Genomic DNA, 14,558 nt, shown 5'->3' on the forward strand with positions numbered 1-14,558 from the left:
TGCTCATTTCTCAAAAGTCAAGTATATTGGCTTCTTTCAGATACTTAAATATCCCATGTTCCCTCCTGCTAAAGGAAGTTTTCCTACTTTGGCCCTTATCATCTAAGCTCTCAGCTCATATTTCACTTTCTTAACAAAGCCTTCTCTGCTTCTCTTTTACTCCAATGCATGCAACACCCATCACCTCCTACCTCACTCCATTCCAGATTAGGTTCCTTTGTTATGAGAGCTCATAGAACGATGTTCTGTGTGTTCCAAGCACTCACCTTGTAACTACATTCATGGCTGTGCTTATGTGATGAATCTTCCCACCCACACCTCTTATTAAATTTTGATTCCCCAAGAAAAGGGAGTTTCATAGTATATTCCAAAAATCAGCACAGTGCCTGACATATAAACTGTGCAAAATTAATATTGTGGAATAAATAAAATGTTTGCTGAATGAGTAAGTGAGTGAATTAATGAATTTGGATAAATTATGCCAGACCACTGAAGGCTGAGAGAAGACTTTTGGAGTTCAAAATACCTCAGGGTTTATTGTATTATTTTGTTAAATTTAGATAAGTGGCCTTTTGATGAGCACCAATAACAGATTTGCTTAATGATTTCAGGTGCACCATGAAAACATTTATGAAATCTATTTTCCAGGATGAGAAAATAAAACTCAGTCAGATTAATTTTAAATCAATAACATGACTAAGGCAAAACCCTAATACAGTTGCTATGTACTTATAAATGTTTTTAAGTAGTATGCCAGTAGAATTAGTGATGTATTCATGATTTTCAAATGCTTCCTACTGGCACATGCAGATAATGTGAAGGAGCATTTAATAGGATATACTTAAACTACTAAGATACTTACAATAATGACATTTTTAAAAGAAAGTCACAGAGATATTTGAGGAGACAATTCAAAGGACTTACAACTTGGTGTTATATTGGCAGAGCTAACGTTTTATAATTAAAACAGAATACAGTCATCCCTCATATCCATAGGCGATTAGTTCCAGGGCCCCTCCTGGATACCAAACTTAACAATGCTCAAGTCTCTAATATTAAATGGTGTAGTATTTGCATTTAACCTACTCACATCATCCTGGATACTTTAAATCATCTCTAGAATACTGCAATTTTACCTCATACAATGTAAATGTTGTATATATAGTTGTTACACTGTATTGTTTAGGTAATAACAAAAGTCTATGCATATTCAGTACAGACACAATCACTTTTATTATTTTTCCCAAATATTTTTTATGTGAGTTTGTTTGAATTCAAACAATGCAGAGCCACAGATACAGACAGCCAACTATACTTATATTTCACACAACAAAGGCGCATATTATCTGGGGGAAGCTCATAATTTGTCGGGAAGGACATAGACTTCAGTGTTGTCCAAACCCAGATTTGCATCCTGATTTCACTGCTCTCCAGCTGTGTAAAGTTGGGCAAGACAGCCATGTTGGCTTCCTTTCTTTTCCTTGAAATTCACAAGTCCCTCCTGCTTCAAGGATTTTGCCTTTGGCTGGCTCTTTCTCATCTTTCAGATTTCAGATCATATTTTTTTCTCTGAGAAAAGGCTGTTTTCAGTCATGTTCCTTGGACAGCAGATTCTGACATGCTGGTGTGTTTGCAGAAAGTTGATTGGGAAATGCCCTTGGGAATAATACTTGTGAAAGGGCAGGGGAAGTAGGATTGAGCAGAGAGAGGAATTGAGCTTTGATTCACTCACAACAGAGGTCTCAGCCAGTCTTACAAGGAGCTTAGGGGTGGGATAGCCTTTCAGAATCGTCCTGTATTTGGCATCTAATGTCCTATCAATCACTCATCAGATGCAAGCTGCCGCTGGGAATGGGAAGTCACGGGGGTGAGGTGGCTCCCATCAGCCAAGGACAGTTCCCAGAGTGATTCAGCTGTGAGCCCATGGAAGACAACATTCCGGCAGCTGGGGACCTCAAGTCCTGAAGGGGATTAGGGTGATGCACCACAGCATCTATGGAAGCCAAGTAGGACAGACATCTTTGTACACTGCATTCTATCACATCCCTCTGTTTGTTTCATTTATATTTTATCATGCCATATGTTTTAAAATTAATTGATCCATTTGTTTATTGCCTGCCTTCTGTGCTTAAGAAGTGGAGTTATCTCTTGAGGGCAAAGAACCTACCAGAGAACAATGTCTACTTAGTACTTAGTAAGTACTGACTGAATAACTGAATGGTGAATGAATGAATCAGGTCTCTTTGAAGAACTGTACATCACTTGTCATCACAATTAGGATGTCCAAAGCTTACTGTACAGAGTAAGGGGTCATTTTATAAAGTAGCTACATCTATCATATGTAGAAGGCTAGAGGAACACTAGACTCTAATTCTCATTCTGAAAGTAGAAATAGAATATCATCTAAAATTGTAATATCAGATCTATTATAATTTCCATGTAAGTTTTCCAAAGGAAAAAGTTAAATGTTTTATTTTAATTAGTAAGGTAATGGATATGTTATTGTGGAAAATGTGGGCAATACAAAAACTACAAATAAGAAGATAAAACTTATCCATTACCAAAACGCAGAGAATGATGACTACTGTTAGTATATTCTGGTATGTTCATTCTCAACTTTTTTCCATTTCTATTTTCTACATAACTGAATCATACTGCTTCTATAGTTTTGCTTTGTTTCTTTCCTTCAGCATCATATAAAGTTTTTTGGTCATCAAAATCCTTTAGGAATATCATTGTTAAAGGACTGATTTTTAGTCCTTTAAAATTAAATTCGGTTGCAACATTATTATTTAAGCATATTACCATAATTGGATAATTACATTGTTTCCATTTTTTTTGTGATTACAAACAATTTCCAGTAAATCTGCCTTATAACCAGATTTATTAATGATTATTCTTTTAAATGCTCAGATGATCTAATTTGTTAATCATATGCCTCATTCGTCAGTTAGATCAAATCACTCCCCTTCATTTATCAGAAATAATAGAGTAGAAACAATCACAAAGCTAAAAGTAAGACACTCTGGGTTAGAATCCAGGTTGCCAGCTTACTAGTGATGTAGCCTTGGGAAAGTGGTGTACTTTTCTACCTGGGGCCTCAGTTTCTTTGCTTGTAAAATGGAATGATTGAGCTAGATAATCTTTGAAAACCCTTTTTGCTGTAGTATCCTATACTGTTATGACTGTTTCTAATTTTCTCCCAGAAACAGTTTCATGGGCTCAATTTCAGGCCTCTTTGACATTCTGAGTTAACTACAAATCTTCTCTAATTTCCTGTATTTCTGATTTAATTTCCTACCCTTTATCCAATTTTGGCTGGTCCTTAATCTTCTTATCTAGGTCTTACTATAGTTCCTTCTTTCACTGCCATCCATTAAGCTGAGATGAACCCTCTCTTCCTGATCTTTTACCCACTCAGTACCTAATTCTTCTTTAATCCTGTCTCAACATTTAATGTTTTTTTTTCCTGCAAAACTGTTTGATGTTCAGTGCTCACAAAGATTGTTCAACCTTTTGCTTTCTCTTTTTCTGCAAAAATAAGTGCAAACAAAATTTGAGTAAAAGAATGAAAGGAAGTAAAGTTAAACCAAGTAACATGATACAGCACACATCTGGCGTTTTTTTTTTTTTTTTTTTTTGAGATGGAGTTTCACTCTTGTTACCTAGGCTATAGTGCAATGGCACGATCTCGGCTCACCGCAACCTCCGCCTCCTGGGTTCAGGCAATTCTCCTGCCTCAGCCTCCTGAGTAGCTGGGATTACAGGCACGCACCATGCACAGCTAATTTTTTGTATTTTTAGTAGAGACGGGGTTTCACCATGTTGACCAGGATGGTCGCGATCTCTTGACCTCGTGATCCACCCGCCTCGGCCTCCCAAAGTGCTGGGATTACAGGCGTGAGCCACCGCGCCCGGCCATATCTGGCATTTTTAATACATTGTCTGTAACAGACTGTATGTGGTATGGGGATTGGGAGTGAGGGTGTGGGAAGGGGCAGGATACACTGAGGACTGCATGAAAGTCCAAAGAGTATTTCAGTCAGTGAGTAAGGTTAATAGAGGCCCATGTGTCACATTCCTCTTAATCTCCTAGTAAAAATGATAATAGTAGCCAGTAATTGGTAACATTTTAAATTGCTTTTTATGTGGCACGTGTTATACTAAGTTCATGAATGTACAATGTCTTCCTAAATCCTCAGAAACCCCTGTGAGGTAGAAATTATTACTACCCCCAATTGGTAGATGGGGAAACTGGTGTTAAAATCATTTCATTATATTGTAACAAATTTATAGTAAATATATAAAATCTCAGGAGTGTAGTTAGTATAATGGCAGATTTGGGTTACACTGTATATCAGAATATTTTATGTTTCAAGTTGTCTCAACTAGGATTTATGCAAAATCAAAGCCTGAAGCAAGGGTTCAGCAAGGTGATTCCAGGAATCAGGAATGAGGAAAGTGAGAGAGAAAAAGGGGGAGAGCAAAATCAGGGTCATGGAGACCACCACAGCAGGCACCTCTGGAGAGCAGTCTGTTTCTGTCTCTCAAGATCAAATCCCCTGGAAGTGCAAAGACTAACATTCTTTCTTTAGTTATATACTATCTTTTCTGAAACTGGGTTTTCAGAAAATAAAAATCTGGAGATGCTGATGGGCAACATAAGGGCATACTTTGTTTTATTATGCTCTACTATACTTGCTTCAGAGATGTTGCATTTTTCACGCATTGAAGGCTTGTGGCAACTCTATGCCTAACAGATCTATAGGAGCCATGTTTTTCAACAGCATGTGCTAACTTCATGTCTCTTGCTCTTGTTTGGCCATTCTTACAATATTTCAAACTTTTTCATTATTATTATAACAGTTCTGCTGATCTGTGATCAGTGATCTTTGTGGTTACTACTGTAATTGTTTCAAGGAGGTATGAACTGTGTCCGTGCAAGATGTTGAATGTAATCGGTCAAGGTTGTGTGCATTTTGACTGTTCCACTGACCTGCCATTACCTTGTATCTGTCTGTTTCCTCAGACCTCCCTGTCCCCTGAAACACAACAGTATTGAAGTTAGGCCAGTTAGTAACCTACAAACGTCAGGCACGGTGGCTCACACCTGTATACCAGCACTTTGGGAGGCTAAGGTGGGCAGATCATGAGGTCAGGAGTTCACGACCAGCCTGGTCAACATGGTGAAACCTCGTCTCTACTAAAAATACAAAAAGTAGCCAGATATGGTGATGCCTTCCTGTAATCCCAGCTACTCGGAAGGCTGAGGCAAGAGAATCACTTGAACCCAGGAGGTAGAGGTTGCAATGAGCTGAGATTGCGCCACTGCACTCCAGCCTGGGCCACAGAGTGAGACTGTCTCAAAAAATAAAAATAATAATAATCTACAATGGCCTCAAAGTGTCAAATGAAAAAGTAAGAGCCTTACATTCTATCATTTTAAATCAAGAGCTAGAAATGATTAATACGGAAGGCATGTTAAAAGCCAAGATAGGCTTTTATGACAGTTAGCCAAATTTTGAATAAAAAGGAAAAGTTATTTAAGGACCTTAAGAGTGCAACTCCAGTAAACACATGTACAGTAAGAAAGCAAAACAGCATTACTGCTGATATGGAGAAAGTCCAAGTGGTCTACACAGATGATTAAACCAGACAAAACAGTCTCTTAAACCAAAGCCTAATCCAGAGCAAGGCCCTAAGTCTCGTCAGTTCTATGAAGGCTAAGAGAGGTTAGCTGCAGAATAAAGTTTGAAGCTAGCGAAGGTGAGTTCTTAAGATTTAAAAAAGGAAACCATCTCCTGACATAAAAGTGCAAGGTGAACCAGCAGGTACTGATGTAGAAGCTATAAGTTATCCAGAAGTTCTAGTCAGATTATGAATGATGGTGGCTACACTAAACAACACATTTTCATTACAAACAAAACAGCCTTCTGGAAGATGCCATCTAGGACTTTCATAGCTAGAAAAGAGAAGTTAGTACCCGGCTTCAAAATATCAAAGGACAGGCTAATGCTTGTTAAGGGCTAATGCAGCTGGTGACTTTATATTTGTGAAAGGAAAATAAAATATTGAGACCCCAATTCACTATGCCAAAAGGCAAAATTAAGCTGAAAGCTTAGCCATGCAAGTAACTGCCTTTCCTTTTGTTCCTAAGCAGGTAGAAGGCTAGATATTGCCACAGGTGGCTACTCTGTGTTCACTTACATAATTTACTATCTTCTCTTCCTGAATCCTTACAAGATGTGGATTCAGTGATGCCACTACACTGTCCCTCTTTCCCCTCTAGCCTGGTTTCCCCCTTTAAAGATTGAGCCCTCAAAATCATCTTTGAAAAATGTATGGACCATAGACTGTTCCTGTGGTTCTGTGTTCCTTTTTTGGTGGGCATGTCTTTAATGATAGAAACATGAACTTCTAAATGGATTGAGACCTGTCTTTAGATACTTTTCAGTTTACATGTTGAAGCTAATGTTCATTTACCATTCTGAAAATTCTAGGGTCCTTAAGAATTATGCCAAAATATGGTCTGAATTTTGGCAGCTCATTACCTGCCTGCATTCTTTGTGTCTCTTCTATAAGATAAGAAACTTTTCCAGGCTGGGGATCTGAGCTCCTACTAGTCCCTAGTTCTCAGAATTCTTAGATCACTGTGGGTCTCATCTCCTTCTTTTCTAACTCTCATCCAGTCACTGCCTGTGCTTCTTAAATGGGAACAACAAATGCCTGGATGACAGCACATCTGTTTACAGCATGGTTTACTAAATATTTTAAGCCTACTGTTGAGACCTACTGCTCAGGAAGAAGGATTCCTTTAAAAATATTTTTGCTCATGTACAGTATACCTGGTCACCCAGGAATTCTGATGGAGATGGACAAGAAAGTTTATGGGACTTATTTTTTAATGTCTACTAACACAATATCCATTCTGTAGCCCATAGATCAAAGAGTAATTTCAACTTTCAAGTTTTATAATTATAAAAATACATTGCATAAGGCTATAGCTGTCATAGATAGGGCCTCTCTGGTGGACCTGGGCAAATTAAATTGAAAACCTTCTGGAAAGGATTCACCATTCTGGATGCCAGGGAGAATGTTTTTGATTCATGGGAGGAGGAGGTCAAAATATCAATATTAACAGGAGTTTAAAAGAAGTTGATTCTGACCCTTATGAATGACTTGAGGGATACAAAGCTTTAGTGGAGGAAGACACTGCAGATGTGGTAAAAATAGCAAGAGAATTAGAATTAGAAGTGGAGCCTGAAGATATGACTGAATTGCTGCAATCTTATGATGAAACTTGAACAGAGAGCCTGGTGCAGTGGTTCATGCCTATAATCCCAGCACTTTGGGAAGCTGAGGTGGGTGGAGCACAAGGTCAGGAGTTTGAGACCAGCCTGTCCAACATGGCAAAAACCCATCTCTACTAAAAATACAAAAATTAGCCGGGAGTCGTGGCATGTGCCTGTAATCCCAGCTACTGGGGAGAATGAGGCAGGAGAATCACTTGAACCCCAGATGGTGGAGGTTGCAGTGAGCCGAGATTGTACCATTACATGCTAGCCTAAATGACAGAACAAGACTGTCTCAAAAAAAAAAAAGAGAAAGAAAAAGAAAAACTTGAACAAAGAAGGAATTGTTTTCTGGAATTCAATGTGAATTCTATTCCTGATGAAGATGCCGTGAATATTGTTGAAATTATCACAAGGGATCTAGCTTATTACATAAACTTAGTTTATAAAACAGTGACAGGATTGAAGAGCATTGAGTCTAATTGTGAAATCAGTTCTACTGTGGGTAAAATGGTATCAAAGAGTATCACATACTACAGAAATTCATGAAAGGAGGAGTCAGTCAATGTTGCAAACTTCACTGTTGCCTTTTATTAAGAAATTGCCACAGCCACCTCAGTCTTCAGCAACTGCCACACTGAACAGCCAGCAGGTTCAACATTGAAGCAAGACCCTTCATCAACAAAAAGATTACAACTCAGTGAAGGCTCAGTTGATCATTAATGTTTTCTAGCAATAAGAGTTTTTTAAATCAACATATGCACATTTTTTGGAAAATGCATACCTAATAGACTATAGTATTATGTAAATATAACTTTAATACACACTAGGAGACCAAAAACTTCCTGCGTCTCACTTTATAGGGCTATTTGCTTTGTCGTGGTGGTCTGGAACTGAACTTGCCAAACCTCTGAGGTATGCCTGTATCACTAACAGAAAGAGTGGCCAAATCAAATAAGTTTGAGTAACACTGCAAGTAAATTGTAGAGATTAAAAGTATACGTTAGGTCCTAACATTTCTATAGATGGATATTTAGCCATTTTCAAACCATCGTTTAAGTTTTATTTAGACAAACAGGCTAGTATCTCTCAAGAATCCAGCTTGGAAAACACTTCAAGAAGCTATTACTAACCACCATTGAGAAAACAAGAATTACTGCATCAGTTAGGAGCCAACAGGATGGGTCAATGGAAAAGTTTAACGTGGTTAGATGGGAAGAACTAAGCTGATAGGCCTTTAAACAATACTGGCACATGGCAGGACAGAGCAGGGAAGTAGGGTGAGTGGTTTGTGCTGGACAGTTTCCCTCTATAAGAGCCCTGCCTAGTTCGCTGTTGTATCCCCAGGGCCTACATTGTAACAGGCACAGAATGGATGATCCCGCAATGAATGACTGAGGCAAGTTGCATTCCATCTCTATGCCCAGGGAGCCCAGGAGAGGACACTGGATTGAGCCAATTGTCTCTGCTTCTGTCTGGGGAAGCTTCTTGCTAGTCTTAACTGGAAAAGTCTCCTATACGACACATACATAGCTTCAGCCTGATGGTGTGTTCCTGGGAGGGTGGTAAGGAGCTCAGAACTCCAGGACTGGATGAGACTTAGAAAGGAGGGAAACGAGACCCACAGTGATCTTAGAACTCTGAGAACTAGGGGGCTGGTGGGAACTCAAATCCTCAGCTTGAAAAGTCTCTTTTTTTGTGGACGAGGCACAAAGAATTCAGGCAGGTGATGAGCTGACAACATTCACAGACTGTATTCTCTGCTTCTAATATTAATTGGAGTCTGGGTGTGGTACTTGATTTTTAAAAATACCTTTAAAATCCACTGCAATGCCAGAGTCTTCAGATAATGAAAAGGGATGGGATAATCAGAGGACTGGACAGGAAGCTCAACAAGGAGTTTGCGCAGAAAGTACAAAAAGTACAAAGTGCTGAGTTTGCCCATGTAGGCAGGAGGAAGGGAATGGACAGCGATGTGTTGTATCCTTTCCCTTCACTATCCCATCTGTTCACCACAATGATAGGAAATGATAATCACTCCTGTTTCATAGATGGGGAAATCTGGGTCCTGAGAAACTAAGTAACTACAGTAAGATGCCACACATAGGCCCCTGGCTAGGTATTAGAACCTAGTGCTGTCTGAATTAAGCATCTGTCCTCTGCTTTGGATATCCATTGTCTACGGGAGTTGAGGCCTCGCATCATTTTCTCTTGGGGAAAGGTCACTTCCACCTCTCCTTCATGTTATCAGATACATGGTGTCTGAACCATGAAATTTGTTGAAGGTTTGGCTTGCTAGGCAGCTGTCTGGGGACCACTGGAGCTAAGAAGTATTTGTAGCAGACAGTGAATCCATGGGACAGCTTTTTAAATGGTTTGTGGAGCTTTTTCTAGGTCTGGACAGTGTACACTTATCTGCGGCCAGTATGGCTCTGTGCTGGTTGGCCCCATCTGTGAATCTCTTCTTTCTAGGTTGATCATTTGTTAAATACTGCTCCGACAAATCAGCCCTTTTCAAAAACCCAGAAAGAAAGAATGTCTTGAATAAATAAGGGTAAAATATGTCATGTTTTTTCAAACTAGCTTCCATATTAAAATTTACCTGATTTATTTTCATTCTTGGATGAAGAGAGGCATGAATGTTTCACAGCTGCTACCCAAATGTTCCAGAAATACCACTTAGGGCCAGAATTTCAGCATCTCCCTGACAAAAATTTGAACTTAGTTACTTGAACAAAAATCCAAAATAAATTTGTTGTTCACTTTTTTGTCAGAGATGCTAGGTTTTAAAGGTAGAGAGACATGATTTCAAATTCCAGAGTATGCTTTTGACTAGCTGTGTGACTTTGGGTAAGTTAATTAAGTTCTCTGCTTTGTCAAAGCAAGATGGGGATAAATGGTAATGATCAGATTTGAATGACAGCATATTCTTCTGAAGATGAAACATGTAACTATTTTTAGCAAATTTCTTATCACCAACAGGTATTCAAATGTTGGCTTTTATTGTTTTCTCCAATCTCAGCTCACTTACCCTGGAGGAGAATCTAGGAAATAGGTAACAGACTAAAAAAAATTATGTGTTGTTAAATAACAGTAAACAGATCTAGAGTTTTATTGTGCTAGAGTTTTGGTAAAACAGCGTGTAACTCCTAGATTTGGAATAAACAGCTATAGTGAAGTAAAACTCCAGCTCAGACACTCAGATCCTGTTTGTTCTGGGAGAGAATTGTGTCTTATTATATACCAACCACTGCGCTATTCTCTCCGGAAAATGATTGGTTGAATTCGGTGGCCAGGGAGTAAGAATTGAATAGATCCAGGAAAACAGCTGTGTCTGCATGGTGGCAGCACGCTTCCAGCTCTTGCTGATTCATTTCTCTGGCAGTTTTTACTTAAGAGAACCATCCATAATGCATGGCTGCAGGACTCTATGGAAGGCAAATCACCCAAACGGTGAGCGTTACAAGCATTGCACATTTCCTTTTCCAATTCTGGGAAACTTCATGAGGAGCTACCTATAATTTTTCTAGCAGGAGCATGAAAGCAAGAGAAATGTAGCTACTCAAACAAACATGGCAAAGTGGGCATGACTGATGCGTGTTTTGGGGACTTCACCATCCTTCCAATAAGAATTAGTTATTCATTTAGTCTGCAAACACTGGCTGAACATCTACTATGTGTCGGGCACAAGGCTAAGTACTGGGTATTCAGAGGGCAACTAGATTCCCGTGATCTGTACTTTCACGGAGCTTGCAGCCTGATGAATCTAATAAACACATCACTAAATATTTTTAATTTAACAAAAATGCTGTGATAGAAAACAGTGAGAATGTGCTTAGAGGTGCAAGCAAAGTTCTGCCTTTAGAGTTCACATTTGAGCTGAGCCTACACGATGAGGAGTCAGCTTTATAAAAAAGCTAAGACAAGGACATCCCATCAAAAGCATGTACAAAGTCTCTGGAAGGGAAAAAGCTTGGCTTGACCTGCAAACTAAAAGGAAGCCACTGAGGCTAAAGCAAAGCAAACAAGGGAAAGTGGCATGAAAGGGAAGTTGGGGTAGGTAGGCCTGTACAGAATGTAGCTTTTATTCTAAAGTCCATATGAAACCACCTAAAGGTTTGACTCAGGGGAAAGGCTTAATCAGATTTGCAACTTAGAATGATCACTCTAGTTGCTTAGTAGAAAGACCTGTGAAGGGAGGACGAAAGAAGATCCACAGCTAATCAGTAGATATTTTAATATTCCAGGCATAAAATCATGGTTGGGGTGGGTGAAGGTGGGAGGGACGTAGGAACATGATGCCAGCAGTGACATTGCTGGTGAAAGAACAGTGAGGGATACACAGTAGAGCCGGAATTGACTTGTGGGATGTGAGGGTGACTAAGAGAGATTAAATGGACTGGATGTATGGTGGTGCCACTTACTGGAGTGGGAAATACTAGGGGAGAAGCAGAGGACACTTCAAGTTTTCTCTGGGCTCCTTGAGAAACTTTACTTACTTTCATTATAGAATGAACCACACTACACTTTGCTTTATTGTCTATGTGACTGCCTTTCTTGCCAGCTCTTGAGGCTCTTTGGGAAAGAAGCACAGGGGTTGAGAGCAGGGGCTTTTAAGTCAAAGAGAACAGCTGAAATCTGTACTCTGTCCTGTCCTGTATGGCCTTGAACAGTTTACTTAACCTTATAGAGCCTAGGTTTCTCATTTTGTAAATAGATTCCAAGAACACCCATCTTAAGTGCTGCTGAATTAAACGAATGTTATGGAACATGTACAGTGCCAGTATGTGATCAATGAGTATTAGCTGTTTCTATCAGTAGAAGCTTCCATAGTCTTCGTCCATAATAGACACTGGGTAAGAGTGTGTGGAATAAAAGAATGAAGGAATTGAAACTCACTTAGGTGGTCACTGAACAAATGTGTAAATCAGTCTGAGATTCTAATCTTAAGCCTATTGTTAACCAATTAATTACTGTTGGTTTTAACCGCCCCAGATTAAGCATAAGCTGGGTTTACTCATCTGTAAAATAAGGCAGAGGTGTGTGAGAGAAAGGTGTGTTAGACTTAGTGTTTCTTAAGAAGTTTCTAAATGTGAACTTCTAATAGTCATAGGTTTTTTTTATTTTTAATACACTTAATCCACTATTAAAGGGTAATTATATTAAAGAGTAATTATAATTCATTAAATTATCTGCTTTTCATTTGATGCTTATAACACTGGACTGGTGGCTTGCTAACACAATTCTTAGTTTATAGGTGAGAAAATTGAAGTTAAATGGCATGCCTATGGTCAGTATTTGAATTCAAGCCTTATACACAAATTATGATCCTTTTTCTACCACTCCCCGTGGCTTCTTGGACTAGGTAGTAATCTTCAGATGCAACAAAAGGAATTTCTTTCTAACAGCCATATTGAAACCAACCACTTATAAATGTTGAGTCATTCTCAGCTTAACATCTATTTTAGAAAAGAATACAAATGAGGTTTCAGAGCTATCAGAACTCCAACAGACAAGCAACACTGCTAGCATGCACTTACTTAGTTCTTTGTATTTCCATTATGCTGTTTAATGGACACGTAATGTAAGCCCACATGCTATTTTAAATTTTTAATAGCCATGTCAAATAGTTAAAAAAAACAGATGAAATTAATTTTAATATTATATTTTATTTAACCCCATATATCCAAAATATAATTTCAATATGTGACCAGTGTAAACATTATTTAGATATTTTACAGTCTTTCTCATCCTAAGTCTTCCAAATCCACTGTGTATTTTACATTTATAGCACATTCCAGTTCAGCCTAGCTACATGTGGCTATTGGCCACTACACTGAACAGCACAGAATATACAAGCAGTACAATCACACAATGTTGCATTTCCCTGAGGCTTAATGCTCAGATAATAGAATGGTGTCATAGTGTTACAGAATGGTTGGGTTGTAAGGTGCATCAGTTAATATGGCTGTATTTCTTAAAAAGATCAATCCAGTTAGTCAAACTTGGTGTTTTAATTGAGGTAGAATGTATTACATAACAAACATCTTCACTTAGAAAATATGTAAAACATTAGGAACACAGCACTATGTATAATAACTCTCAGCATATGTATCTCCCTGCAAAAAGATCCATAGACATACTTGTGTGTGTGTGTGTGTGTGTGTGTGTGTGTAGAGATATATAGATATATATGTATCTGTATATACATCTGAAAGAATTTCCAAGAAACTTGTCTCAGTGCCTAACTTTGGAAAAGAAGACAGGTCTAGAGAATTGGAGTAGAGAATTATTTTTTCATTAAATGTGCTTTTATACTGTTTGAAAATTTTACTAGAGTTTTCAACAGAAAAGAGTTATTAAAAAGTTACTTTTTCAACATAATAATTATGATATAATACAACTGCATATTTAGCAAAAATAACTATCAAAAAATATAAACATGCATCAGAGAGGAAGATTCCATCAGTGTTTCACTTTTTATTTTTCTCAGTAGGGCTCTTTCATCAGACAGAAAGTTAGAAATTGCAGTGGCGTGTTATCCAAGGTTATAATCAACGTATAAACCCAAGAAAGGTTCAGCCATATCACTGTAGCATAAGAGACAGACACAGTCTGTCAAAAAGTTCCTGTGGATTTGATGGGATTTGCAGCCATACGTCACCCATGGGCTCAGGCTGTCGAGCAACTAGAGAAAATCAATACAGATGCCTTACTTGTACTCAGAATGGCCGAGCATGTTTGATGTGTTCCTGGTCACCTGGCCGAAATCATATTCTGGCAGATTGTGATCATGTCATTGCACTGGCTCTAGATTGATCAAATCCTTTCTTTTTTGGGAGTGAAATGCTTTGGTGTAGTGTTTGTTTCCCAAACTGAATCTACTAAACACTAATTCCAGGAGATACTCTTCTAAAAAATTAACAGAAGTTTTTGCTCTCCTTACCTGTTACTGTCTTGGAAAATGAAAATCAACAACATCATGTTCATGACAGAGAGAAGTACTTACAGAATAAATCCCCTTTATAGTCTTTAGTTCAGTATTTGCCAAGCCAACGGATGGGATCAAGCAACTTTTAGTTTCTTTGGGACACTCTTAATTGCCACACCTGAGCGCACCTTGGGACACTCCAATGACTTTAAATGTACCTTGCTCTACCACTTACCATTTATGTGGTCTTGGCCCAGTGACTTAATTTTCTTAAGCCTCCTTTTAAAAATGTGGATAATATATCTGTCTCAGAAATGAGGACTAAATTAGTTTAA

Source organism: Callithrix jacchus, chromosome 1, assembly GCF_049354715.1.
Source record: "Callithrix jacchus isolate 240 chromosome 1, calJac240_pri, whole genome shotgun sequence".
Lineage (NCBI taxonomy): Eukaryota > Metazoa > Chordata > Mammalia > Primates > Cebidae > Callithrix > Callithrix jacchus.